The 27,598-nt window shown below is 40.2% G+C and overlaps 1 long non-coding RNA gene across 2 annotated transcripts; it reads left to right on the top strand.

Annotated features, from left to right (window-relative positions):
* Positions 1–15,135: 15,135 nt before the first annotated feature.
* On the top strand, positions 15,136–16,019 carry LOC132623007 (uncharacterized). Of its 2 annotated transcripts, none has more exons than XR_009576071.1 (2): positions 15,136–15,395; positions 15,662–16,019. It is a non-coding gene; the product is annotated as an uncharacterized LOC132623007 (long non-coding RNA). The 2 variants fall into 2 exon arrangements; XR_009576072.1 differs by having other exon boundaries at positions 15,136–15,338.
* The last annotated feature ends 11,579 nt before the right edge of the window (positions 16,020–27,598 follow it).

Below are 27,598 nucleotides of genomic sequence, written 5' to 3' on the forward strand. Positions count from 1 at the left end.
CCATTTCAACAAAAATATATACTCAGACCAAACGAGTTACTGAAGTGAAATTGAACTAAGCAAGAACCATTCATATAATCAACAGAAAAATAAGAGTGTAAGGGATGCTAATGAGACAACTACTTAACCAAAGACAGGGAGAAGGATTTGAGTGTTGTTGAAACATTTGATCCTCTAACTTGAACTTAAAGTATTGAAGAAATAGGACTAGAAAAGGTTTGGCTCAATAAACAACCAGCTGTTTACTACTCCTGTCAACCCAATCCAAGAATTCAAACATGCAATCTTGGAGCATACTAATGGTCTAAAGGGTCATAACTGAAGTCATAAACAGAACAAAGAATACTCAACAAGAATAAGAAAAGATTACTGAACCCAAAGGTATGATTATACTAAAGAGGTGAGCTATTAATCAACAACTTCATTACTTAAACATTCAAGGACTGATTAAGACTGGACCAGCAACCAATTATCAAAAGGACAAGTTCAAGCAACATAACAAGACAACCATGTGACCCCAATCAGTCAAGCCAAATATAACTAGACTTAGGCAGATATGTCAAGTATACACACTAAATGAAAAGAGGTATGTTTAACTTATTTAGAGAATATGAACATCAACCATGATCATAGACTCAAACAAATTTAAGAGAGTCAAATGAGTACTACAGAGTGATAGCTATATCATGGCATCCCAGGAGTGGGTTAAGGCGAGTAGATTAGCAGCCAGACCAAGATGAAAGAAAGCAGGAAAGTTACAACATGTTTGGAAGGGAGGGGTTATGCAAAATTCACTCAATGATACATGACAACATATCTAGAACAGGGAGAGAGGCAAATCACACTCAGCAGTGCAGAGTTCAGGGAGTAAAAACAGGACACTGACAAGGTTTGATGTTTATGATCAGTAGAGATGTCCAAAGTGAGATACAATGCTGCAGCATTCTAAAGGAGGAAACTAACTATGCAAGACTAATGAGAATGAACTATCAATACAGGATTCAAGCAGTCCAAAAATAACTCCTCAAGGTACTGATGGGCATACAAACCAGGTTCAATGCTTATGATTATATAATGGTCACATATGAATTGAGTTGAGAAGCACAAAACCATATTATGGCACCAAGGCAGTAATTCAGGTAGACACAGTTGAATATGAAGTTATCAGATGGGTATTTGAGGTGTGCAAGGCACTTCAGGCAGTGTGACAGTTTGGAAGGGACAAGGTTAAGTGCAGTCAAAGCAGGCATGGGATGTAAAACAAGAAGCGAAAGCACTCAAAATCACATAGCACCATACGCAGCAAGGGAGGATTAATCACACCTAAACATAAATAAGTTACTAATCATTGTGAATTTGGGCATAGCTTGAGGCAGACACACCAAGTTTCATGTACACAGTTCTGAGATTTAGCTTAACACATTCATGTAATCAGTTGAACTTCATCAGTCTAATAGCCGTACAATAGGTATCTTATAGGATGTCATATTGGCCTAAGCTACTTTCATCTCAACCCTTTAGGACATATGTGATCTTGACACGGATCTAAAACATGTTTGTATAGTAAATTGTGATTAATATGTTGACAGAACATTCTCAACACATCCATGGGCAGCCAAACAGCAGATTTAACTAACAACTAAATAGACATGGACAAACATAGAGAAAGTAATCACTAGCTGCTCTAAGTATGAGTATGTATCAGACCACACACCTATTTTGAGAAACACAGAATTAGATCAAGATTCCTAGACATGTTGCCAAACTTATACATTAGACAAATACGAGCAATGCTTCAAGGATACACATCAATTTATATACTACTCATGATGTCAAAGCACAAAGCCATATAAGATAAGCACTAATCCGAGATCAAGTCATACACAAGAGGTCTAAAGCTGGCAGTATAACAACAATAATTCAGACCCAATGAACACAATCTTGATTACCATAAATAAGAACATCAACACATAAACATTATTTAACTAACATAGCCAGCAAATAACTTAACAAACATCATCGATTCAATAAAATTACCACTTAACTAATTACTCCATTCAAACTAGATAAAATTAACTTGGTAAACATAATTAACTACATTAAGCTTAAACTGATACTAAACTCAGCAAAGCATAACTAAAAATCCAAAAAAAAAAAAGCGATAGAAAGTTTACCTCTTGTTGGCGCAGTGAACTAGGGTGTCGAGGTCGTCGAATCTACTCTCTCGTTATGAATAGACCCGAACACGACGAACGATTTGAACCTCAGATCAAAACAGACCAGAAATTTTATGTTGAATAAATGTTCAAGAACAGATGATAATTGATCAAAAGTGTATGAACTGTGAGGGTAAGCTCCGGGAAAACGCTGAATAATTGTTCCCTGAAACGCTCAGTCAAAACTTGTCCCCCCAAAATGTTGAGTAATTCTGTTTTTTTATAGAAAAATATGAGGAGAGAGAGGAGCGTATGAGAGAGAAACGAAGGAGAGGGGGACAGGCGTGAGGAACAGAGGGAAGTGGAGGTGGCAGAGTAGCATGGGAGAGAGGAGGAATGGTAGGGTAGAGAGAGAGGAGAGATGAAGAGAAAGGAGAGAGAGAGGAGTGAAAGCGGCTGAGGGTTGAAAGAGAAAGAGATTAGGTTTTGCTGAAACCTAATCTGAAATGTATTATTTCGTCTGGGTCGGGTCATGTATTGTGGGCTGATTTGTAATGGATTGAAGTGTGGGCTGGTCCGTTTGAGTAGTGAAATGGGTAATGGGCTGGACGAATTAACTAGAGTATGGGCTAATAATTTGGCTGAAAATTATTGATTCTTCCTCCCCTATTTAATTATTCTTGGGCTTTTAACTTAATAACTGGTACAATATATGCTATGTGAAGACAAATGGTAAAAGGTAAAAAATTAATTTAACGTGTACAAATCCTAAATGAAACGATGACGAACCATTTTAAAATTTGTGATAAAGTAATACTAGTAATATTGATAGTAAAGTAGTGAAAATGAAAGTAATGATATTAATAGTAGTAGCAGTAAAAAATAATAGTGAAAATAAAGTGTTTGGCTTGTCAATGAATTTAGAATCCCGAGTAAATAAAATTAAATAAAGGAGGGACAAAATTGGGTGTCAACAACTAAGGTTAAACGTATTTTGGTTGACCCAGGTAGCTCAGCCAACATCATCCAATGGAGGGTGGTTGAGCAGCTAGGACTGCTCGACCAGATCGTATCGGTGGCCCGGGTACTCAGCGGGTTCAATATGGCGAGCAAAACCACGAAGGGGGAAATCTCATTGCCCGTGAACGTGGACGACACTATTCAACAAACGGTGTTCTATGTGATCGAAGGGGACATGAAATACAATGCACTATGCGAAGACCCTGGATACATAGCATGAGGGCAGTACCCTCAACACTGCATCAGTTGCTGAAATTCCCGACCCCGGAGGGGGTGAAAACAATCCGAGGTGAACAGCCCGCGGCAAGGGAAATGTTCGCAGTAGAGGAAGCGACACCTCGGCCAAAGGAGCCAGCTCAGGGAGAAAAGGACATGACCAGTGCATGCAGAGGGTGATTTCGGGGTACCCAGATCATTTGTCATGCCAGATGACTCGGATGCAACCAAGTCAACCGTAGAGGAGCTGGAGCATATCATCCTATTCGATTACCTGCCGGACAGAAAGGTATACCTGGGCACGGGGCTTACCCCGGAGCTCAGGCGCAAATTCATTGAGTTTCTTCGAGCTAACGTCGATTGCTTTGCATGGTCGCATATAGATATGACAGGTATATCACCGAAAATATCAACTCACATGCTCAGCTTGGACGAAAAGTTTTCCCCGGTGAAGCAAAAAAGAAGGCCCATGGTGGAGGCAAAGCACGCCTTCGTGAAAGACGAGGTAACAAAACTTTTAAAAATGGGTTCCATCCGGGAGGTGAAGTAGCCGGATTGGCTTGCTAACGTGGTGGTAGTGCCCAAAAAAGGTAATAAATTTCGAATGTGTGTCGATTATAAGAATTTAAACAAGGCATGCCCAAAGGACTCATTTCCATTGCCTCACATCGATAGAATGATCGATGCGACGGCCGGACATGAGATGTTAAGCTTTCTCGATGCTTACTCCGGGTATAACCAGATTCGGATGCACCCGGAGGATCAAGAGAAAACATCCTTCATCACCCGATATGGGACTTACTGTTATAACGTCATGCCTTTCGGACTAAACAATGCCGGTGCAACTTACCAACGCCTAGTTAATGAAATGTTCGAAGAACAAATAGGGAAAAGGATGGAAGTTTATGTTGACGATATGGTTGTTAAGTACCTGGAAACAGAGGAACATTTAAAACATTTGCAGGAAACCTTTGATGTGCACCGCAAATATAACATAAAGCTCAACCCGGAAAAATGTGCCTTCGGAGTAAGGTCCGGCAAATTTCTTGGCTTTATGGTATCAAACCGGGGAATTGAAATCAATCCAGACAAGATCAAGGCCATCGAGGATATCGAGGTTGTGAAAACATCAAAGGGGTACAGAGGCTCACCGGAAGTATAGCGGCGCTGAGTCGCTTCATATCGAGGTCCTCGGACAAGAGTCACCGTTTCTTCTCTTTTCTCAGGAAGAAGAACGATTTCGTTTGGACACCGGAGTGCCAAGAAGCTCTATGATAATTGAAGAAGTACTTGTCTAGCCCCCCGTTGCTGCACACAACGAAGGCAAACGAGCCGCTTCTCCTCTACCTAGCTATCTCCAAAGTGGCGGTAAATGGCGTTTTGGTCCGAGAAGAATCAGGTATGTAATTCCCTATCTATTACGTAAGTAGAACTTTGGGGGATGCGGAGACCCGTTACCCCCATTTGGAAAAATTGGCATTGGCACTGGTAAGCGCTTCCAGGAAGCTCAAACCTTATTTTCAGTGCCACCCCATATGTGTAGTAACTACTTACCCTCTGAAAAACATCATGCATAAACCGGAGTTGTCAGGTAGACTAACAAAATAGGCTGTAGAAATTAGCGGTTATGATATCGAGTATTGACCTCGAACGGCCATCAAATCCCAAATCCTGGCCGATTTTGTGGCATACTTTACCCCTGCTATGGTCCCCGAGGTCGAAAGAGAACTTCTACTGACCTCGGGAAAGGCTCGGGCATTTGGTCTCTATACACGGATGGGGCCTCGAACCTTAAAGGTTTCGGACTGGGGATTGTCCTTAGAACCCCGGCCGGGGATGTCATTCGACAATCCGTTAGGACTGCTACATTGACTAACAATGAAGCCGAGTATGAGGCTATGATTGCAGGCTTGGAATTGGCTCGAAGCATGGGATCCGGAATAATCGAGGCAAAGTGCGACTCGCTTTTGGTCGCAAACCATGTGAACGACGTATTCGAAGTCAAAGTCGAATGGATGCAGAGGTACCTTGAGAAAAACCAAATGGTGCTTCATCAATTTAAAGAATGGACCTTGCAGCACATACCAAGGGAGCAAAACAGCGAGGCCGATGCATTAGCAAATTTGGGATCCTCAGTTGAGAGGGAGAAAATCAACCCCGGGGCAACAGTGCACTTATCAAACACGGCCATAGAAAGCGGACACGCCGAAATATACATGATGGGCTTAACTTGGGATTGGCGCAATAAGTACATTGACTACTTACGTGATGGTAAGCTCCCAAATGACCCGAAGGAATCACGGTCACTACGGACCAAGGCTGCCCATTTTTGCTTAGTGGACGGCCAACTGTATCGACGCTCTTTCCTCGGTCCCCAAGCTAAGTGTTTGGGCCCCGGAGAAGTGGAATATGTGATGAGATAGGTACACGAAGGGACCTGTGGCAACCACTCTGGTGCAGAAGCTCTGGTCCGAAAGATTATCAGGGCCGGTTATTACTGGAACCGGATGGACGAAGACTCGAAAAGCTTTGTCCGAAAATGTGACGGGTGTCAGAAGTATGCTCCAATGATTCACCAGCCCGGGGAGTTGCTGCATTTAGTGGTCTCACCTTGGCCTTTCATGAAGTGGGGAATGGACATTGTGGGTCCGTTACCCTGGGCGCCAGGTAAGGCCCGTTTCATTTTGTTTATGACTGACTATTTTTTCAAGTGGGTTGAAGCGCAGGCCTTCGAAAGAATCAGAGAGAAGGAAGTCATCGACTTCATATGGGATCACATCATCTGTCGTTTCGGCATCCCCGCTGAGATAACTTGTGATAATGGTCCTCAGTTCGTGCGTGGAAAGGTCAACGATTTTCTCGAGGGATTGAAGATCAAGAAAATCGTGTCAACTCCGTATCATCCGTGTGCAAACGGGCAGGAAGAATCCACAAACAAGATGATAATCCAAAATCCGAGGAAAATACTTGAAGCATCAAAGCACCATTGGAAAAAGATATTGCCGGAGGTGCTGTGGGCTTACAGAACCACATCTAAATTGAGCATGGGGGAAACCCTATTCTCATTGGTTTACGGGGCCGAAGCCCTTATCCCCGTAGAGGTTGGTGAACCAACCCTCCGGTTCAGGTATACTACCGAGGAATCAAACGAGGAGGCCACGGCCGTGAAACTCGACCTCACAAATGAACTACGCAAAAACGCGTTGGTCCGCATAGCGGCCCAAAAACAGAGGATGGAAAGATACTACAATCGAAGAACCAACTTTAAACATTTCCAAGTCGGAGACTTGGTGCTTCGAAAAGTTACCTTGCACACCAAAAACCTAAACGAGGGAAAGTTGGGTCCGAACTGGGAAGGCCCGTACAAGGTAACCGGTATAACGGGCAAAGGATCGTACCAGTTGGAGTCTATGGACGGGCAACGCATGCCTAACAACTGGAACATGGCTCATCTAAAAAGATACTACTGCTAAGGTATAGCCTTCCCGTATTCTCTTATGCAGGGAGTCGAGAACGGGACAAAATTAGAATTTAGGCCTGAAAACGCGTGTTGCACTCTTTTCCTTAGTACTGTTTTGTCCCAAAGTGGGTTTTCCGACAAGGTTTTTAATGTGGCAACAAGTACAACGTGTTACTCGACAAAGATGAAAAATCGGCGTCTGGTTTTTAATGAGGTCACATCCTCCGATTGGGGCTTAATAGCACTAACCCGACCTCGTAGCTCGGATAAGTGCTAGGGGAATACATTACCGTACCCGCAATCAGATACCCTGGTAAGGGAAAACGGAGAAACTCAAAACTTGTTGCGGCAAAACAAAGGCCCGGCCACCGGCCATAGTCTTCAATGTAAGGGTCAAACGATTGTAATGAATCGTGCCCCATTTGGCATTTGCTAAGGTAAAACTAAGGCCTGGCCATCTGCCCTAGCCTTCGATGTAAAGACCAAACGATCATAATGAATCGTGTCCCATTTTATATTTGCTACGGCAAAGGAAGAAGGATTTAAAATTCTCATATGTACAGATATTTTGCAAACACAAAGTTATCAAAAGTTGGGATAACAACTTTCTGTTAAATGCACTTTGACCCGGTGATAACCACCGTATTTCGACATTGCCACATTCACATACCCTATGCCGGGTACTGTGGTTGAAATTTGATAAAGGTAACAAGGTCGTAACGAGCCGAGAAAAATCATCAAAAAATTCGACTAAGGCAACGAGGTCACAACAATCTGAGCCAAAATTTGATAAGCTTCCCCGAACAGGGATCGCTACGCCAAATTTTTTTAGCCACGACTGAAAGAGCATCAGCCCTAAAATATCGGATAAGACCTACGGGCACGACGAATTAACGACTACGAGTCGACTTGTCCTAGAACGGACCAACGATTATATAAAAAATAATAGCAGACATTCAAAACGAAGAAACAAGAAAGATGCACTTTTCATTTATACAAGGGATGCTTTTTACATCAAAAACCAAAATCCTACAAAGGCAAAAAACAAAAACAAAAGATGAAGCACAAGCCCTATGCTATCCGGCATGACTAGAGGTGTATGAGTGTTCGGACTCGGTCCGCTCGGAGTCGTCTGACTCGGACTCGAGTGCACGGTTGGATTCCTCTTCCATCCCTTTAGCTTCGAGTATCAGGGCCAGAAGATCCAAAAAACCGTGCTCAACTTGCTCGAGGTTGATCCGCCGAGACTTCCAATTCTCATACTCGGCAATAATAGTAGTATGAGCCTTGGACGCCTCCACACTTTTCCAGGTTTCTTCCAAATCGGCCTCAGCCTTGGCCAGTTTGGCTCCCAGATCAACCCAGTTCTCCTCAAGGACACTTCTCATACGGGTGGCCGCCTCTAGCTCGGCCTTAAGGCTGTCATTGACAATAACCGCCTCCTCGAGTTCAGCTCTTAGGCCTTCACATATCCGAGATCGCTCCTCGGCTTTCTCCTCGAACACCCTCCTGCGCTCGTTGAACAAAGCAGCCTGGGACTCGAGCCGACGGTTCCTCTCGGCCAAGCCCGTAGCATTAGCCTTCACCGAATTTAGTTCCCCCCGAAGTTGGGAAACCGTGGTCTCGAGATCATCTAGCCTCGAGGAAAACTGGGCTTTATCCCGGCTAAGGCTGATCTTGTCAGCCTCAAGGCTCGATTATAATCGGTCATAGCGGCTAGTTCAATATTCAAACGGCGGTTTTCGTCCTTAGACGCATCGAGCTCAGGACGGAGGTTGGGTAGCACGGCCACCCGATTCAACTCTTCCTGCTTATCCCGAAGAAGATGCTGGTATTTCTCCATTTCTCGGCCCTGGGCATCCAGTCGGCCTCGAAGATCGTCTATCTCGTATTGGGCACGGATGAAGGCTTCGTTGTCCAACACCACACTCTGCAGGTAAAACAAGTTAGAAGACTTAGGCAAAGTAAGGATAAAATCCTCAGATAAACTATACGAGGATGGATAAGAATCTTACCCGGTTACCCGCATGCATACCCTCGTTAATGAGGCACTGCCAAGTGACCCCAGTCATTTTGCGCCTGTCCGAGTCAGAGACAAGGGGTCACAAATAGCTCGCTACGCCCATCGGACGCGATAGAAAGCTGCAGTCCTCGGGAACGGTGATTACGGACGATCTGGTTCTCCTTGTCTCCACGCTCGGGGCCGGGAAGATATTCACCAAGTTATCCCTGGCACCAGATTCGGAGGCCCGGTTAGCCGACCTCGTGACCCGATAAATAGGGAGATGACCAAAGCCCGCAGCTTCGCCGGTGGCGGGGGGAGTGCTCGAGAACATATCATCAAAATCATCCACCCGCAGAGCCGGGGTAGATGAACTTGGAGCAACCCTAATATTTTTGGCAAAGGGCGGGGGCTCCGCAGTGTAGCAGGCTCATGCTCGGGAGACTAACGAGCATCTGTGGGGGCTTCGCTCTCCAGCACTGGGACGGTTCTTTGATCGGCTTCAGCAGCAGCCGCTTCCCCGGACCTCCTTTTCCTTTGTAGGGGATTATCTTCCGAAGAAGTTTCACTTGAAATGTCGACAAAGTCAATCGACCGAAGAGGAGCCGGGGAAAGTATTTCTTCCGCACCTGAACGTGGAGCAGGAACCAAGAGACCTTTTTTCCGATAGAAGGAAGGGGTCGAACGGAGACCGCCTCCTCCGGTATTGGAGCCACGGAGGGAACCGAGCTGACTCTACGAACAATGATATCGGGCTCCGTCTCTTCCCTTGAAGGCCGAGCAACACTTCTTGCTTTCTTCTTCTTTGGCGTCTGCCCTTTTTCGGAGGGCCGTTTTCTTTTTGCAGCGTCGGCAAGAACACGGGAAGAACCCGCTGTGTCAAACTCGGACATCGGTGCTGGGGGAGTGGTCCCCGATTCCGGTCTAGAGGCCACCGAGCCCTTGGGCAAACCTGAAAAACAATGACAGTAGCAAAGGTAGAGAGGGCAAACGGCCACGGGCAGTGGGAAACATAACAAGCATGAAGGAAAACAAAATATTACCATGGTTTTGGGCGTTCCACCGGCCACGAGACAAGTGAGCCCATGTCCGGTTGTCGTGGGGATGCTGGCAGAGGAGCGCAGTAACCCATTTGCTCAGATTGCGGATAACGAGAGGAATGTACCCATTGGCTAATAAAAGCAAGGAAAAAACGGTGAGAAAGGAATATAAAGATCTGACAAAGCGTAATAAGGCAATTGCTCAGGGTCTCGGACTTACGGTTGTTGCTCCATTTTTCCGGGAAAGGCATGAATTTGACCGGAACAATGTCTTCGGTCTTCACTCGGACATATCACTCCAGCCAGACGATTGGGCCGATCTGCGCCAGGGTCGCGCCGTAAGTCCGGCATATGTCTAGGATGACCGGATCAATTAGAGGGTCGAGTTTGAGAGTGAAGGGATGTGTGTACACGTATAGGGAACCTACCCGGTGGTCGATGATCGACTCATTCGGTCCAGGTGCGAAGATTCGAACCGGGCAAGTGTCCCACCCGCAATCGACCCGGACTATATCGAGCTTCTCCTCGGTAATAGATGAGGGGTACCGCCTCACGTCGAATCCCCTGTCTGAAATTGAGGAAGGCTTTTCAACCTCAAGATCTGTTGAAGTTGAATTTAGCTGGTATGATATCCGAAGTCGTAGGCTCGAATTTAGCCGGAGACACAGGCTCGGTCCCCGGGGATGACACCGGTGGAACATCATGGGAAGTGGTTTCAGACATCTTGAGAATGTGAAAAAAAGATGATTCAAGAGAGGAATGTAAGAAAAATGGAGGAACTGGTGATTCGAGGGGTGACAAAATACGAAATAGCAACACTCGAGCAAAAATAGTTGACAGAAATAATGACAGAGTTGGTTCTTTTGCACGTAGTATGAAGCAATGAATCAACAGCAGATTAAATGTGAAGTTAATTGTGTGTGGTGGAGATGAGAAGATGTAGAAATAGAGTGGAGTTGAAGAAGAGCAAGGCGTGAAAATGACAAAATGAAGAGGTAAAGAGCCTTATATAGGCATGAGAGCGGAACGGTTACCGAGGATGACCAATCAAGGGGCGCCACGTGCCCCCATCATTATTGCGAAGCGACTCGAAACGATGTGCAAGGGCGGTTGGCAGAAGCAGACCACCCGGGGTGAGACACGTGGCCGATAAAAGGGGAGACGTTACGCAACCGTTCCCGCCAAAATGAGAAGATAACGACGAGCTGACAGAACCACCGGTTTCAGAAGTTATCCACTCTCCGTTACCCCAATATATCGGTGATCCGGGAAGTGTGGGGCTATCTGTATGCGGTAAAAACTGGATATGAGGCAAACCGGTGGAACGAGGAACCGGCGGAAGAAAGGAATGGGAATGTGTCGGGTGCTATTCACCCTTGACCGGGGGAACGTTTGGACCGGAGCTAAGCGAGGGCACCGATCGGTCTGCCTTCTTCGTCATTGAAACGGCAAAGTCCGGTGATCTGAGCATTCGTAGCTGTTGGCCCGCATAGCAGCTGGTCCGTGTGGCCGTTGCACGCGAGCCACGCGCCAGTAGAGTCCTGTCATGGTTAACTACCCACCATGCGTGTGTCAGACAGCGCCGTCAGTCTAATCCCACCAAATCCGTTCAGAGCTGTCCTTATTATTATTATTTTATTAATTCACATTGTATGAAACCCATGGAGGTCACGCTATAAATAGAGCGTATTCCCCTCCTTTGTAAGGGTTGACTCCTTCACTTTCCAAGAACATTTTATAATAAAAGAGCTCATATATACAATCTCTCTCTCTCTCAATATCTGATCCGGCCAAAGCCATTTGTTTCCATTTATATTGTGTTTCTTCCATCAAGTATTCAACATAGCTTCTAAACGTTCATGTCCATAGCAAATTAAGCAAATTATCGTTATTAGTTGTTTTATTACTAAATACTCACACACTTATTTTCCACTATTAAATATACATCAAGATCCAAGCACATATCCTATACCTGCGTACAAATTCAATTGATTTCCCAAATTCGGGATAAACAAATTAGCCTCTATATGGCTGATTAATTATGACTATGCACTTGTAAGAGAGTTATTTGGTAATTTGTTTAGAATCTTTGCAGCTCTATCACAATGTATTGTCTACAAGGAAGAACTAACAAAGGGCTATGAGGCGTGCATTTTGAAAAAAAAAACTGATGATGTGACTGTTTGAGACCGCATTCATTATGACAGTTTCTCTAGTACTTCACATCCCACACGTACGTGACGGGCCGTTTGACCACGCTATTTGGGCTTCCTCTTTGAACTTTTGATCTAAATTAAATGACATAGGTACTTATTTAAGATTCTTTATTATAAAATATATAGATAATTTTTCTTATTTACAAAACATAACGATAATTTACGAAACATGACATATTTTCATATATTTTTTTAAAAAAATTATAAAAAGATATTTTAAACTTAATTTTTTTTGTTGCTCAAAGGCTTAAAAAATTACCTCAAATTTTTGTGTGTGAAACCTGTATGAAATGTGCATGTGTGAGCGAAATTTTTAATATAATTTTATCATACACAAAATGGTGAGCGAAAACTTTAAGCCTTGAATATTGTATGAAAGCTCTTACAATGTTGTCATAGTGGTATTAATTTTCCAGAAACCTAATATGAACTTTAATATGAAAAATGTGAATGAAATTCTAAGTCTTGAGCGAGATATACACATCATACCATTCTCATACATAAAATTTTGATCATAATGTTTAAGTCTTGATCGAGATATACACATTTTATATGTTTTTTCATACACAAAATCTAAGCCAACTTTTTGAGCCCTGAGCAAGATATACACATTTTATACACAAAAATTTGAGCGATTATTTTAAGTCTTGAATGTTGTAGAAAAGTTGTATACAATGTTGTTGTAGTTGTATTAATTTTACAGAAATCTAACATGAACTTTATACACGAAAATGTGAGCGACATTTTAAGCCTTGAGCGAGATATAAATTTATACCGTTTTCATACACACAATTTTGAGCGAATTTTTTAAGCCTTGAATGAGGTATACACATTTCATACCATTTTCATACACTAAATTTTGAGTGAACTTTTTAAGCCTTGAGCGAGATATACACATTTCATACATAAATTTTTTTGCAGAAAAAAAAATATTTTTTTTAAAAAAATAATAAAAGATTTTTTTAAAAGAATAAAAAATAAAAAAATATTTTTGTTAAAAAATAAAAAATATTAATTTTTTAGAAACAATCTTTAAAAAAGCATATTTTGTATAGGGTTTGTAATGTTATGTTTTGTAAATAAAAAATTATCATCATATTTCGTAAATATTTCTCCTTAATATGTATATATACATACTTTTCCCTTTTATGTTTGTTTATGATATTTGAACGAAACTTCAAGCTCAATTCTCATTTTTTTTTACATGATTTAAACTTTTTTTTTTTTAAAAAAAAAAAGTTAAAGCTTGACTCATGAGTTTCGAATTTCCAAAAAGGACCAATAATTTTAATTTTACAGAATTGTTGTATCAAATGAGTAGATTAAATTAAAGAATTGCTAGTTACTACTATTGTTGATTTATTGGATCAATGACTTCTTTTTAAATTATGTGTATTTGAAAATTTATAATAAAATGTAATCCAAGAGTTTAATTATAATATATACACAGAGGTTGCACCATGCTGGGCAGAAAAGAAAACAGCCCTGCACAGAAGCATTCTGCGCTCATAAGGTCTAGGAAGGATCACATCCTTAGGGGATATGATATACCGCGCTAGGCGGCTTACGTCGTAATCCATCGCCTATAGGTCACACAATGACAATTTTAGTGTTACTTTAGGACCTTTATCGAACCTATAACTTAAATGGAAGATCCGCCCTTAATGGACTGAAATAGAAAACCTAACTTCTTGTGTGGATTGTAGGTGTAGCCCACAACTTCCAAATAACTAAATTGGTTGACACCAGTAGCTATGTTGTAAGTTGTGAACTTGTGATCCAGGACAATGGCATTTGGTTTGGTTTCTTCTTTTCTCTTATATTGTATTTTCATAACGTTCGTGTTCCGTCTAGCTAGTTTTCAATTTTCTGCTTTTTGGTCATCCAAATCCCAATAAGGGGGAGGGAATCTAGCAGAGCTACTAGCTTTTCCACTTTTCATTAACCTCAATAGGATTATTACTGTGACCGTTTTCCGATAAAATTGTTAGCTACCAAAAAACACAGTTAGAGATTTGTTTTTATGAGTTTAAAGACAAGTAGGCCGTATTCAATCCGGAAACTTTCTCGAATGAGCTCAAAGTTTGGTTGTTTCTCTTATAAGGGATAAAATTAACAATATTTATCTAAGTTAATAGTGTAAATGGAAAGTAAGAAAATCACAAGAATGCTCAAATCTCCGAGAGTAAGTATATTTCTTAGCCAATTAATAATACAAGAAGTGAGAACTTGGGTAAAAAAGTGTGATTATTTTTTCTTCTCTCCTAAGCTTTGTTTATACATCCAAACCCTTGGTATGCTACTGCCTTAGGTGACGTGAGTTGAGTGACGCAACTTGGACTCTGCGCACAGTGGCACTTTGCTCGATGACGATTGATGTGATAGGAGTTGTTGGGAGTGGGAGGCATCTGTATAGATCCGTTTGAGATTCTTGCGACTGCGAAAACTTCTCGCCTACCCTTTAAGTCTTCTGAGCCTGCTTAGTCCCAATGTTCCGAGACCCGACGTCCTCGGACCTCGCTTTCCTCTATACAAGAATACTCTCGGATAATTATTCCCGCATACAGATAGTCCGTGGCATCTATCGTTTGGTATATGTGCAGTTAGGGGTGTTCAAACGAGACCGAAAAACCAATCCGAACCGATAAACCAAGTCAAACCGATTTAATAAACCGAAAACCGACTCGGTTTGGTTTGGTTTGGTTTTAGATTTTTAAAAACCGATAACATTTGGTTTGGTTTGGTGTTACCCATAAAAAAACCGAACTAAACTGAACCGAACCAATAAATATGTACATATTTAAAATATTATATATATTTATATATGTTAATTAAACTTTATCTATTTTTTAACTTCTTCATAATTTAGGACCATTCCAAGAGAAAAGTCTAGTCCATGTTCCCCAAGCCCATTTACGTTTAAAGTAAAATAAAAATCACTTTTTTTATTTTTATTTTAATGCTTCTACTTAGTGGGTGTTATTTTATTGAACTAAATAATACGACTTACAAAGCAAAAGAAAAGCAGAAAACGTAAAGTACACAAAATGAAATGAAATGCCACTTTCCTAATCTGCACTTTCCTATTCCTCTTCTACGCCACTGAATAGTTAACATAAATAATTTTTTCCCTCGTTAGATTTTTAGTTCCCTCCTCCTATTTCCTCCCAAACCCTACCTCTATTCTGCTCTCACAATAACAATTAAGTACAAGAAGCTTTAATCCCTGTAAGTCTGTAACTTTTCCTTCCCTTTTCTTTTTTGGTACAAGAAGCTTTAATCCCTGTAAGTCTGTAACTTTTTCTTCCCTTTTCTTTTTTGGTTACTTTTTGTATGTTCCCTACTCTTTGTTTGTGTAATTATTTTTGTGTCTTTGAAGTTTTACTTGAATGAATTGCTTCTCTAATCTTTCATCTTGTATGTGTTTTTTATTTTATTTCTCTGTTATTTTAGATTTTCTCAACTGATTTAGGTTTTTTCTGTTGATTTAGTTTTTATCTAATGATTTTGGATTTCTCTATTTATTTATATTTTTGAATACTTTTTTTCAGATGGAAACTACAACTACTCAAAAAGTAAATAGTGAAAAAAAATGGCCACGGCTGGAATGCTTCAATTACGTCGTGCAATAGTGAAAAAAAATGATGCTTCTTGAAGGACTTCTTTTTGTTCTGATGGTTCCTTTTCTCAGATTCGGTATCGAACTTGGACAGTCAAAACAGGATGTCAATTCTTTATTTTTGAAGTCATTTCCTTCGTGGACCGTAGGAGTTGAACAATCCACCAACTTATGGATCTATGTTGCTGATATCTTGCCCTTTTTAGCGCTTATCATTTTATCTTATATGCTTTACAAGAACATCAGACATAGTTCCAGTCAGGACATATTCAAGTTTGTTATTATTGGAACCATATTTGCTTCTTCTCTTATAGCTATAGCTTGGGCTTTAGATGGTAACTTATTTAGCTTATATACTTTTCTTCTGTCCTCACTATCTTTGAACGAGTTTAGGTATCTTTGAAGATTAACGGCAGTTGCTTTGAAATTCTATTGATTTGCAGTATGAAGGTAGTATATATTTGACATGAGCTTGGATGGAGCGACATGGGTAATGATAAGGATTCATATATCCGATCCCAACATAGGCAAATAACAAGTGCAAGTTTGTAAATAAGTTTGTCAATTTTTTTGCATTATAAAATATATTATTACAACCCGGAAAAACCGAACCAAACCGATAAAACCGAAACCGATAGAATTTATACTATAATGGTTTGATTTGGTTTGAATATTAAAAAAAACCGCCTTAATTGATTTGGTTTGGTTTTAGCCAAAAACCGAGTCAAACCGGACCATGAACACCTCTATGTGCAGTAATGGGAAAGAATCTTTAGGGCACGCCTCGTTCTAGTCTTTGAAATCCACATACATTATGAACTTGTTGAGTTTCTTGGGTACAACCACCACGTTGGACAGCCATTCGGGGTTCTTAACTGCTTGTACGGGAGCCTATGTTGAGCAAACGAGTCACTTCTTTCTTGACGAACTGGTCCCTTATTGCAGATATGGGCCGTTTTCTTTTACTGACTGGAACATGATTAGGGTCCGCACTCAATTTGTGGTCGGAGATATCCGGGGGGATCCATGTTATGTCAAGATGAGTCCACACAAAGCAATCAGAATTATGGGTTAAAAAGTTCAAAAATTTACTCCTGAGCCCGTGTGATAGGTCCGAGCCCCGGTATACCTTCTTTTCAAGATATTATTCGAAAAGCTCCACACTCTCCAGTTCTTCGATTGTTGAATATGTGGGATCCTTATCTAGAGGTTAGACAAAACCTTTTGGGAGAGATTGACCTAAGAATTCTTTGTTATCCAACCGCGCCTTGTTTTCTCCGGATCCCTTGCTTGGGTCGGGCTTCTGTAATTGCTATCGATTTGTTGTCGATCGTCGGGAATCCACTGTCGCTAGCATATCCTCTCTCTGACTGTGGAAGCTATCCCCTTTAAGTTTTTCGATCCCCCATGGCATAGGGAACTTGAATTTCTAGTCATAAGTCGAGGGAACGACCTGCATCGCGTGTATCTATGGTCTTCCGAGGATCGTGTTGTAAGTCATATCCCCAGACTCGATATTGAAGGTTGTGACCTGCTTCACGCCGTCAGCACGAACGGTTGACTCTATATGTCCTTCTGTCACCTTGCTGGACATATTGAATCCTATTAGCACCTTGGTCGCGGGGACAACAGTGTCACACCCCAAACGAGGAGTATGACAGGCTCCGACCCGTAGGCCTAAAGTCACCTGACTTAACAGTTATTTGGACATCACATACCATAACTCAAACAACATCTGCACGCAGAAAAGGCCCAACATAGAAATATTCGATAATTCAACACATATGTACATATGCGGACTGACAAGGTCGCCAGAACATAAAGTATATCATAAAGCCGACAAGGCTGTTAGAAAAATATCAAGCACCCAAAACAAGGCCGACAAGGCCATTCATAATATTTACATATCCCACTATGTCCATGAGCCTCTAAGAGTATACATATGAACATATATTATACTAACTGTTGACACCCAATTTTGTCCTCCTTTATTTAATTTTATTTACTCAAGCTTCTAAATTTATTGACGAGTTAAATACTTTATTCTCACTATTTTATTTTTTATTGATATTACTATTAATATCGCTACTTTATTTTTCAACATTACAAGTATTACTTTATCACAAATTTTAAATGATCGTCATCATTTCATTTTCGGGTTTGGACTCGTTAAATTAATTACAAGACAACACTTTGTCAAATCCTTTATTTCCTACATATTAATCACTAATTATCATAGTATATATATTGTACTAGTTACTAAATTAGAAGCCCATAATTAATTAAATAGAGGAGGAAGGACTAACAATTTTCGGCCAAATTCATGACCCGAAATATAAATACAATATTATTTCCCTACCCAAATAAATAACCCACATTTTAATACCCAACCCACATTTTTCAACCCACACTTTCGGCCCAAACATCTCACCCGACCAGCCCATTACCCATTTTGACCTGTCCGGCCCACTTATTCTAAACCCTACCCTTTTCTTCCTTTCTCTTTCTCTTTTATCTCCACCTCCCTCACCTTTCTCACTCTTTTTCTCCGCCTCCCGCACCCTTACCCTCTTCTCATTCCTTCGTCTCTCTGTCATCGTCATCTTCACGCCTCACGTGCTCCCACTCTCCCCTGTCTCCCTCACGTTCTCTCCACTCTCTCTCTCTCCCACGTTTCATCTCTGCCATATCCATGTCTGTCCCCCACGCTCTGTCATACACTACTCTCTCTCATACGCTCCCCTCTCTTTTCTATAAAAGGGAGAATACAACGATCTGAAAGGGGACTCAACATTTTTTACCTTTCCACTACGGTTTATGTCTTATTTTATGCTATTTCTACTGGTTTTCAAGTTTCTTTCTGGCCGCTGAGGTCTTCCCTTGAAAATATCAATTTCTTGAGTCCTAACACTTTCGGATAGGTTATTCCTACATTTAACACGATTCGATAAATCATTCGAATCTGCTCTTGAACATTTCTGGAAAAACAAGAACTTCTGGATTGTTGTAATTCGAGTTTTGAAATCGTTCATCGTGTTCGAGAGTAGATTCGACGTCGTCGACACCCACTTCACTGCACCTACAAAAGGTCAGTAAACCCTTTTTCTTCTCTTTATTTTTGGTATTCTGGTTTGTTTAGTTTAATTTATGTTCATGTGTTAGTTAACAGCTATGTTGGTGTTCGTTTAGTCCAACCGAATTTAGTCTTAGTTAATATAGCGTAGTATCAATTTGAGCTCAATGTAGTTAATTATGTTCCCCAAATTAATGTTACCTAGTTTGAACATAATAATTAATCAAGTGGTAATTTTATCTAGTCGATGATGTTTGTTAAGTTTATTTGCTGGCTATGTTAGTTAAACGATGTTTATGTGTTGATGTTCTAATTTATGGTAATCAAGGGTTGTGTTCATTGGGTCTAATTCTATGTTTCTCAAAGATAGGTGTGTGGTCTGATACATACTCATACCTAAAGCAGTTGGTGATTACCTTCTCTATGTTTGTTCATGTCTATTTAGTTGCTAGCTAAATCTGCTGTTTGGCTGCCCATGGATGTGTTGAGAATGTTTTTTCAACATATTAATCACAATCTACTATACATGCATGTCTTTATTTGAGTTTAAAGTGTTGATTTTCTGTTTGAGTATATAGGAGATATGCCTAAATATACTAGATGTATACAATTTCAGTATACTTTCGATATACAAGAATTTGTATATTAAAGTATATATAGGGTACATCATTTACATGGGTTTTGGATTATTAGTTGGTACATCATATTGGTATTAAGTTAGACCTGGTTCATAATTGTTTGCTTCTTTGGCCATCTCCTTTATGTATTATGAGTTGGTTTTTTCTCTAAATCTTCCTTGCTGCTCAAACGACAGTCATTACATTTAGAACTAAATGCATCTCAATTCCCAAAATCCTGCCTTGTCAAATAACTGTTTGTTGAACTTTTTTGGAGATGAAACTGTGTGTTGCTTTAGTTTAACATTGCCAATAATGACTCTTTTTGATCTCTGAAATCCTTATCAATTTATTCTGATGGCAGATGATTCTTTGGTTTAAGTTTAATTTCATTTGATAGTAAACTTTCAGTTTCTTGGACTTATTGGATACTTGCTTTTGCATTCCTTGAAATTGTTTTTGCTTACTTAAAGGTATACTAAACATCTCCATTTACCATGTTGTCATTGCCTCATGCTTGCTTTTGCATCCCTACATCTAAATCTCACCTTAGCCTAAAATGTGCTTATGAATTATGTCCATTTATGCTTTCTTTATAGTTGTGAATGAAATGTTTGTTATGAGCCAAAATGGTAATCCTGCACTGATTGCATTACACTGTCCCATAGATTTGTTTTAAATCACACATGTTGTCTCTGAATCACTTGGCCTAGCTATTTGTAGAACTATTTGGAACTTGCTTGTATTCTCTGTCTATATGTTGTTGTGATTCACCTGGCTTCATAATCTAAAAGAAACTCTGACAAGTCCCCGGATACCCCCTTGTGTGAACTTACACTGCATAGACTCAACTTGTGTAACTGTGTATGTCCAAGTAACTGGAGTGCTACTTGTTCTTCATTGCTTGAGTCTGAACCTATCTGAGACTATGATTTCTTACTTGAAAAGGGTTCCTGTGGTCCTTCATGTGTTTGAACTGTCTCACCCTCTCAACTACATTTATATATGCCATCTAAAATTAAAATTTATTGTCTTAAACTGGACCTTTCTATCTAACCACTATTGAAAGTCTTAAGGTCCTGTTGGTTTCCCATAACTGCAGTGTATGTGCTGTGTGTTTTGTGATCATTTATGCCCTGTGTTGTTACATTTCTGCACCTGTAACTATTCATTCAAGACTCTGCATAACCTGTAACTCCTCAACTTCCTTGCTGAGCCTCACACTTATACAACTTAGTTGCTTGAATCTTGTATGCTGTCCTTTCAATATTGACAGTTCTCTCAATTTGCATTACTTGAACTTTTGGCATTTTTCATGACCTCAAACATACCAGAACTAGTTATTGAAGTCTTTTACATGTTAAACCATTTACTCATCTCAGCCTAGTCTTTTTCACTTAATATTCTTGAACCTTATGAGACGCCCATGAATTCCCCTGCCTTACTTTGGATTTTTTATCAGTTTGAACACGACCATATTCTCAGTCCTGGACATTTTTGGTACAGATCTTTTTGAATTAAAAAAAAACAGTCTGTTCATAACTGCTGTCTCCCCATTTATGACATAAAATGCTTTGTGTTCTGTTTGTTTACCCCTGTAAGTAATGAAACTGAAATGCGGATTTAAGTATTATCATAGGCTACGAAACTGCAGATATTTATATATGCTGAAACTGTTATTTATATACGCTGAAACTATTTTAATTAAGACGCGTGATACGTGGTTGTCCGAGGTTCTATTCCACGTCTGAGTATTATCTCGCTTAGATCGTAATTTGTCGTGCTTGAATCGTATATACGTGTGTATATTGCTGGTATACTTTCGCTGAAATACATTAGATATACACAGAATATACGCTCATCTGTTTGAATTTTATTCTTTTCATGGCCGACCTGTTGAATTCATATTTTTTACATCTTTGTCGATTAGATACTAATCCTTTTCTTTTCATTTTTTATGCATGATCATTTCGCATACGAGTCCGAGGGATTCGTTTTCTTCCGTATTTGGCGTTGGGCTAAAAGCCCAACATGATTCCGCTCTCTGTCCAGCCGCAACAGTCCACAAAAAAAAAAAAGACTGGGCCAAAGCCCAACAGCTGCAAACAGATCACAGCAGTCCGAATGGGCCAAGCCCATTTACATTATATCTACCCTTCCATTTTTATTGTTGTGTGCATTTAATATGCATTGTATGACTAACATTTGTGTTTGTTAATTAAGATAAACTTTAATAACATTAAGGGTTTTAGTTTACTAATGGGTAGTTAATTTCATAAATTACATTCACTTCTATTTTTTAAAACTATTTATAGTATCTATAACATTTATTTGAGTAATTGATTTTCCAAAATAGCATGACTATATCTTTTGGCTAAGGGAATCATAATTTATGTTTACTATCTTAGAAGTTTAAAATGTCACAAATCTTACACTAACGTTAGCTTATTCTAAGAAATAAAAAGCAAATTAGTTCTCAACGGATAACTTTTTCACTTTAGTTCCTTTCCAACACTTGAAATACATATTTGTTTAAAACAACCTTCGCACAATATACGTTAAACTAATAGCCTTTCTATGAAACTTTTAAAGTTTATTTAACATTAATGTTACATTAACTCTTTTAATTTGTGAGTCGGCATAACTCACTTTTTTCCAAATACATATCAACATTATAGGTTCCGCTTCTTTTAGTTTATTTTTAACTAAACTCTTTATGCAACTATTATTTTCTGCAAGTTTTACTTTAAATAACTTTAGGAATACTTATAAGATATTTCTTAAATATTTAAATATTACATTTACACTTAGTCTAATTAAATTTTAGTCCGGTCGGTTAACCATTGTTAATGGGTCTTAAAGGGTGCCTAATACCTTCCCTTTAGACTAATTGAACCCTTACCTAGAATCTTAAGTTTCGCAGACCTTAAACAGAGTTAACTTTAGAAAATAACTTTAATAAACTTTAGGTGTCCTAATTCACCATAAATAATTAGGTGGCGACTCCTTAAAATAAATAAAAAACAGGAATTCCCAATATGTCGTACTTATAATTTAACCCGGTTAAAATGGGGTATGACACTAACAGAAAAGTACCAAAAGATATCAAGCCCGGAGTAGTGGTACTTGCTATCACTGGTGAAGCTGGAAATCCTACTGCGGTACTTGCTATACACACACACACACACACACACACACACACACACACACACACACACACACACACACACACACATATATATATATATATATATATATATATATATGTATGTATGTATATGTATATGTATATGTACGTAACATATAGTATCCATGACCGGCCGTAAGGCTCGGTGTTATATATGTAAAAGCATGCCCAGCCATTAAAGGTCGGTGTTAGCATCATTAGCCCGCGTCGGGGGCAATATCATAGCATGCCCACTGCAGTGGTATGCGCATTTATGCGCCATGCCTGGCCGACTATAGCGCGGCACGGTGTAGTAAAATAGTGCAATACATTTATTTATATGTATATACCATGTATGAGAAGTCAATGATCTGACCTTGGCCTTTCGGAGTGACATAAGATCGGTAGCCTCCGAATAGCTTATGGAATTCGTATCGAGTCCAAAGGAGTAATCGATGATGATAAGTAAAATAATATTTTAAGAATCAATAAAATAATAAGACATTAAGATTTGAAATACAAAGCATGGGAATATGGTGGTTTTGTTATGGAACGCTTGTGTTTATATTCTAGTTGGATTCGTGCCAAAGAAAGAGGGAAACGAACACCTTACATACCTTATCCGTCAAGCCACCACTAAAAGAATTCCTTACACCGATTCTTGCCCTTCACCCGAGCCTATATATCGAGAAATATATCTTTAATCATACTTTCATCATATTTGTATCAACTTATAAGCACTAATTATGGAAGACTAATTTGGGTTACAAAAATTTGGGCAGCATCTTCCCTATATCCTTGACTTCCTCCAAATACCAAAACAATACCAATAACACATCCTCAATATTATACAAGCTAGATATGCATATTTTCATTCAAAACTCTCTTCAAACCTCAATCCATAAGCCAACAACATCAACACAACAAACTATAGCTTTTATTCTGTAAATATTCCTAAATCAACGTTAATAAAGAGAGAGATTCAATGATTCACACCTTATCTTTACTAGAGTAGCAAGATCTTCAATATTTACTTTGTTTCCAATCCAACTCCAACACAGAATGAAATTATAATCGAGACTACACGTTGTCCGGACCTCGATTAATATTCCGTAGCTTGAATTTACTCAAAATCCTCACTTTTATGTGATATAAGATTTCTCTTTCCTTGCTGATTTTTTTGGAAATTTTTGGAAGTTTATGATGGAGAAAATGGGGTTTTTAACCATTTTATAGGGGCTAAAAGTCGGCAGACTGTAGCAGCACTGTAGCAACACTGTAGCAGCTCTGTTTCTGCTTTGTCGGCTGAATTTGTAACGTCCATAATTCTCTACTCCGATGTCCTATCGATGAGAGGTTTGTTGTATTGGAAACTAAACTTGACGAACTTCATTTTAGGATTTTGAAACACCTTAAAACTCCTAATATACATGGAGATATACCCCTCCAAAGTTGACTCAAAATTCTAATTCAAATTTTCGACAAACTTATTTTTCATGATTTGCTTGGTCCCAGAGTCTTCCATAACTTATTATATGAACTTAAACCCTCGTAACTATGAGATAGATGCATACAATGTCCCATATCCTAGGAAATGCTCCACGTCTACACTTAAATAACTAATGCCTAATAGATTTCACGTACAAGAATACGAGGTGTAACAAACAGACTCCTCTTCCCCATCTCTTTCAGAACTCTTAGCTGAATGATATTCGCCGAGCTCCCTCGATCAATTAAGACACACTTGATAAAAGGCTTATGAATTGTTAAAGATATTACCAGGGCCTTGTTATGGAATGAAGAGAGGTTCCCGCAATCAACCTCAGTGAATTATATATTTGGATCTTCTGCGAATCCTTATTCTCGTACGGTGGTGGTATCTGAGACCTTCAATTTTTCATGGAAGTGTGAGTGACTTTGTTTATCGTCTTTGTGTCAAAGATCATATAAATGGTATGCGTAGATGAAAACGTCTGGTTTGACCTCTGCCCATCATTTTGAATCAAGTTGAGCTTTTCCCGTTCGCTGATGTACTCCCTTAGATGCCCAGTGCGCAGCAATTGCGCTACTTCTATTCTCAAATTACTACAATCTTCGATAGTGTTCCCATAGGTGTTATGATAATGAAACCATAACCCCATACTTCTTTTCTCCGGGTTGGAATGAATGGCATCGAGGAATTTGGCTTCCTTCATGGTCTTCATTACTAACACTATCTTTGTTGCACTGATGCTGAAGTTATGGTCGGATAGCTTCGGAGGGCCGCTACCTCTTAGCGCGGTTCGCCGAGGTCCCCAATCCATGAGGCCTTGACTGTTCCTGACGTTACCTCGGTTCATGCTTGTGGACGAAAACTTTCTCATCTCATACGAATGGAAACGCCTACTACTTGTAACTTCGGCGTCGTACCCCTGACTAGGTCTTTTTGGGAGGCGACTATCAATGTGAGATGTCGTCCCCATTCGCTAATCTTCTTCAATTCTCATTTTGAACTCCGCCTGTGTGAGCTCGCTCACATTGCCGGTCCCAAGCCCGGATAAAGGAGGAGGGTTGCCGAGGGTCAATCGGAAACAGCCTCCCTACCCAGGTAGGGGTAAGGCTGCGTACATCTTACCCTCCCCAGACCCCACTATTGTGGGATTACACTGGGTAGTGACCAAGACCAAGACCAAGACCTGAGATTGACTTCACTCCACGTTTGTGCTGGGGGCTCCCTCATGATCTCCTTTAGTTTTTTGGATGCCTTTGAGATTTTCGGGTTCAACTCATCTATGAAAGCAGTGGCTGCTCAGTCTTAGTCAATAGGTGGCAACAACATCCTTTCTCTTTGGAACCTATCCAGGAAGCTTCGCAGTGGTTAGTCCCCTCGTTGCTTAATTGTAAACACATTCTACTGATGGTTTCCACCCTCCAGGCTTCTGCGTGCGCCGTAACAAAGACATCTACAAGAGAAGCGAAGTAATCAATCGAATTTTCATGCAAGTGAATATACTAAGAAAGTGCTCCCTTTATGAGCGTCTGGCCGAATTTCTTGAGCATGACTGATTTGACTTCCAATTGTTTGAGGTCATGCCCGGTGATTGCTGCCTCTAAGGTTGCGATATGATCTTCGGGTCCATTGTGCTATCATATTTCGGTATATCAGTCGTTTTGTACTTCTTCGGGATGCCTGCCCTTATGGTACAACAAGATGCCATATTTTTTGGCTCATGTGCCTTCGATCATCGGTGGTGCTCTAAGGATCTGACTCATCCGCTCATTCATTTCCCTCTCTATGCGCTGCAGCCCCTCCGTGAATGCGTCTATCCGGTCTTACCTACCATCGGTAGCTTTTTTTTTTGCTCCAGGATCATTCGTGGCGTCTGCTGCTTTTTGCCCTATCGTGGGAGTTCAAGCTCTTGATTGAGCATCTATGATGGTTGCTGCGGCTTCCCTGTGCAGCTTGATTTTGTTCTGGACTTTCAGGATGGCTGAGATCATTTTTTGCTGAGTGACCCTCCTTTCTTGACCGCTAGGAGTTTGCTGGCTCGAGATCTAGCCTAGCCTCTCTTCCCCTCTCTTCAAGCGTCTCTTTCATCTATGCCTTCTCTGAGGCCCCGCCAGAATGTCCTTCTTTCGATGGTTTGATCGATGATTCGCTTTCATCGATCTGCCTCTTTTGCTTAGATTTTTCTTTCGTTCCCGCTGCTTCTGAGCGATTAACCAGGTTTTGGGGTTCGACGGGTGAGGACAGTCCTCTGAGTCGCTGCGTTCCCTGTGCAACATTATCTTCTCGAGCCATCTTTTGATGAAGTACTTAGTCCCAAAATTTTCAAGAAAATCAGCTACAGATCGGGATAACTTTTGCAATTGTCTATCCCCACAGACGGCGCCAAACTGTTTTCTGGTAAAATCGTTAGCTACCAAAAAACGAAGTTAGAGATTTGTTTTTACGGGTTTAAAGACAAGTAGGTATTTTTCAATCCGGAGACCCTCTCGAATGAGCTCGGGGTTTTTTGTTTTTCTTATAAGGAATACAAGTAACAATACTTATCTAAGTTAATAGTGTAAATGGAAAGTAAGAAAATCACAAGAATGCTCAGATTTCCGAGAGTAAGTATATTTCTTAGCCGAATAATAATACAAGAAGTGAGAACTTGGGTACAAAAGTGTGATTAATCTTTCTTCTCTCCTAATTTTTGTTTATATAGCCAAACCCTTAGTATGTTACTGCCCTAGGTGACGTAACTTGAGTGTCGCAGCTTGGACTGTGCGCACAGTGGCACTCTGCTCGATGACGGTTGATGTGATGGGAGTTGTTCGGAGTGAGAGGTAGCTATATAGATCCGTTTGAGATTCTTGCGAATGCGGAAACTTTTCGCCTACTCTTTGAGTCCTCTGATCCTGCTTACTCCTAATGTTTCGAGACCCGGCGTCCTTGGACCTCGCGTTTCTCATACGAGAATACCCTCAAATATTTATTCCTACATATAATGTCAATAGTTAGAGAGTTCTTTGTTTTTTTCTTCGTTACTAGGAAGATGCTGTCACGACCCAGCTAGGGGCCGCGACGGGTACTCGGGGCCAGCCACCGAGCACCACTCGCTCTAATGCTCCACTTACTCATTTAATACTTCTTTGCAAATTTTATACACGAAATGCAGGAAAAATCATATTTTAAGTCGAAACATAAATGCTTTGTATACATTTGCCTCTCGGCTATTAAAATAATATATATACATATAATAACATCTTGTGAGACCATCTAACCTACACTGCGTATCTACGAGCCTCTACTGACATACTAAACATATAGACGGAACAAGACTCTGTCATACCCAAAATATATATATGTCAAAAGAATAATGATAAGCACTTCCAGACAATGGAGTGCTCTCAATCAGCTGACAGCTACTAGGAATCTGGGTAAGGCTCACTTCCATGTCTACCTGTGGGCATGAACACAACGTCCAAAGAAAAAGGACGTCAATACGAATATTATACTGAGTATGAGAGGCAAAAATAATGAAAAAA

Source organism: Lycium barbarum, chromosome 12 (genome assembly GCF_019175385.1).
Source record: "Lycium barbarum isolate Lr01 chromosome 12, ASM1917538v2, whole genome shotgun sequence".
Taxonomy (NCBI): Eukaryota; Viridiplantae; Streptophyta; class Magnoliopsida; order Solanales; family Solanaceae; genus Lycium; species Lycium barbarum.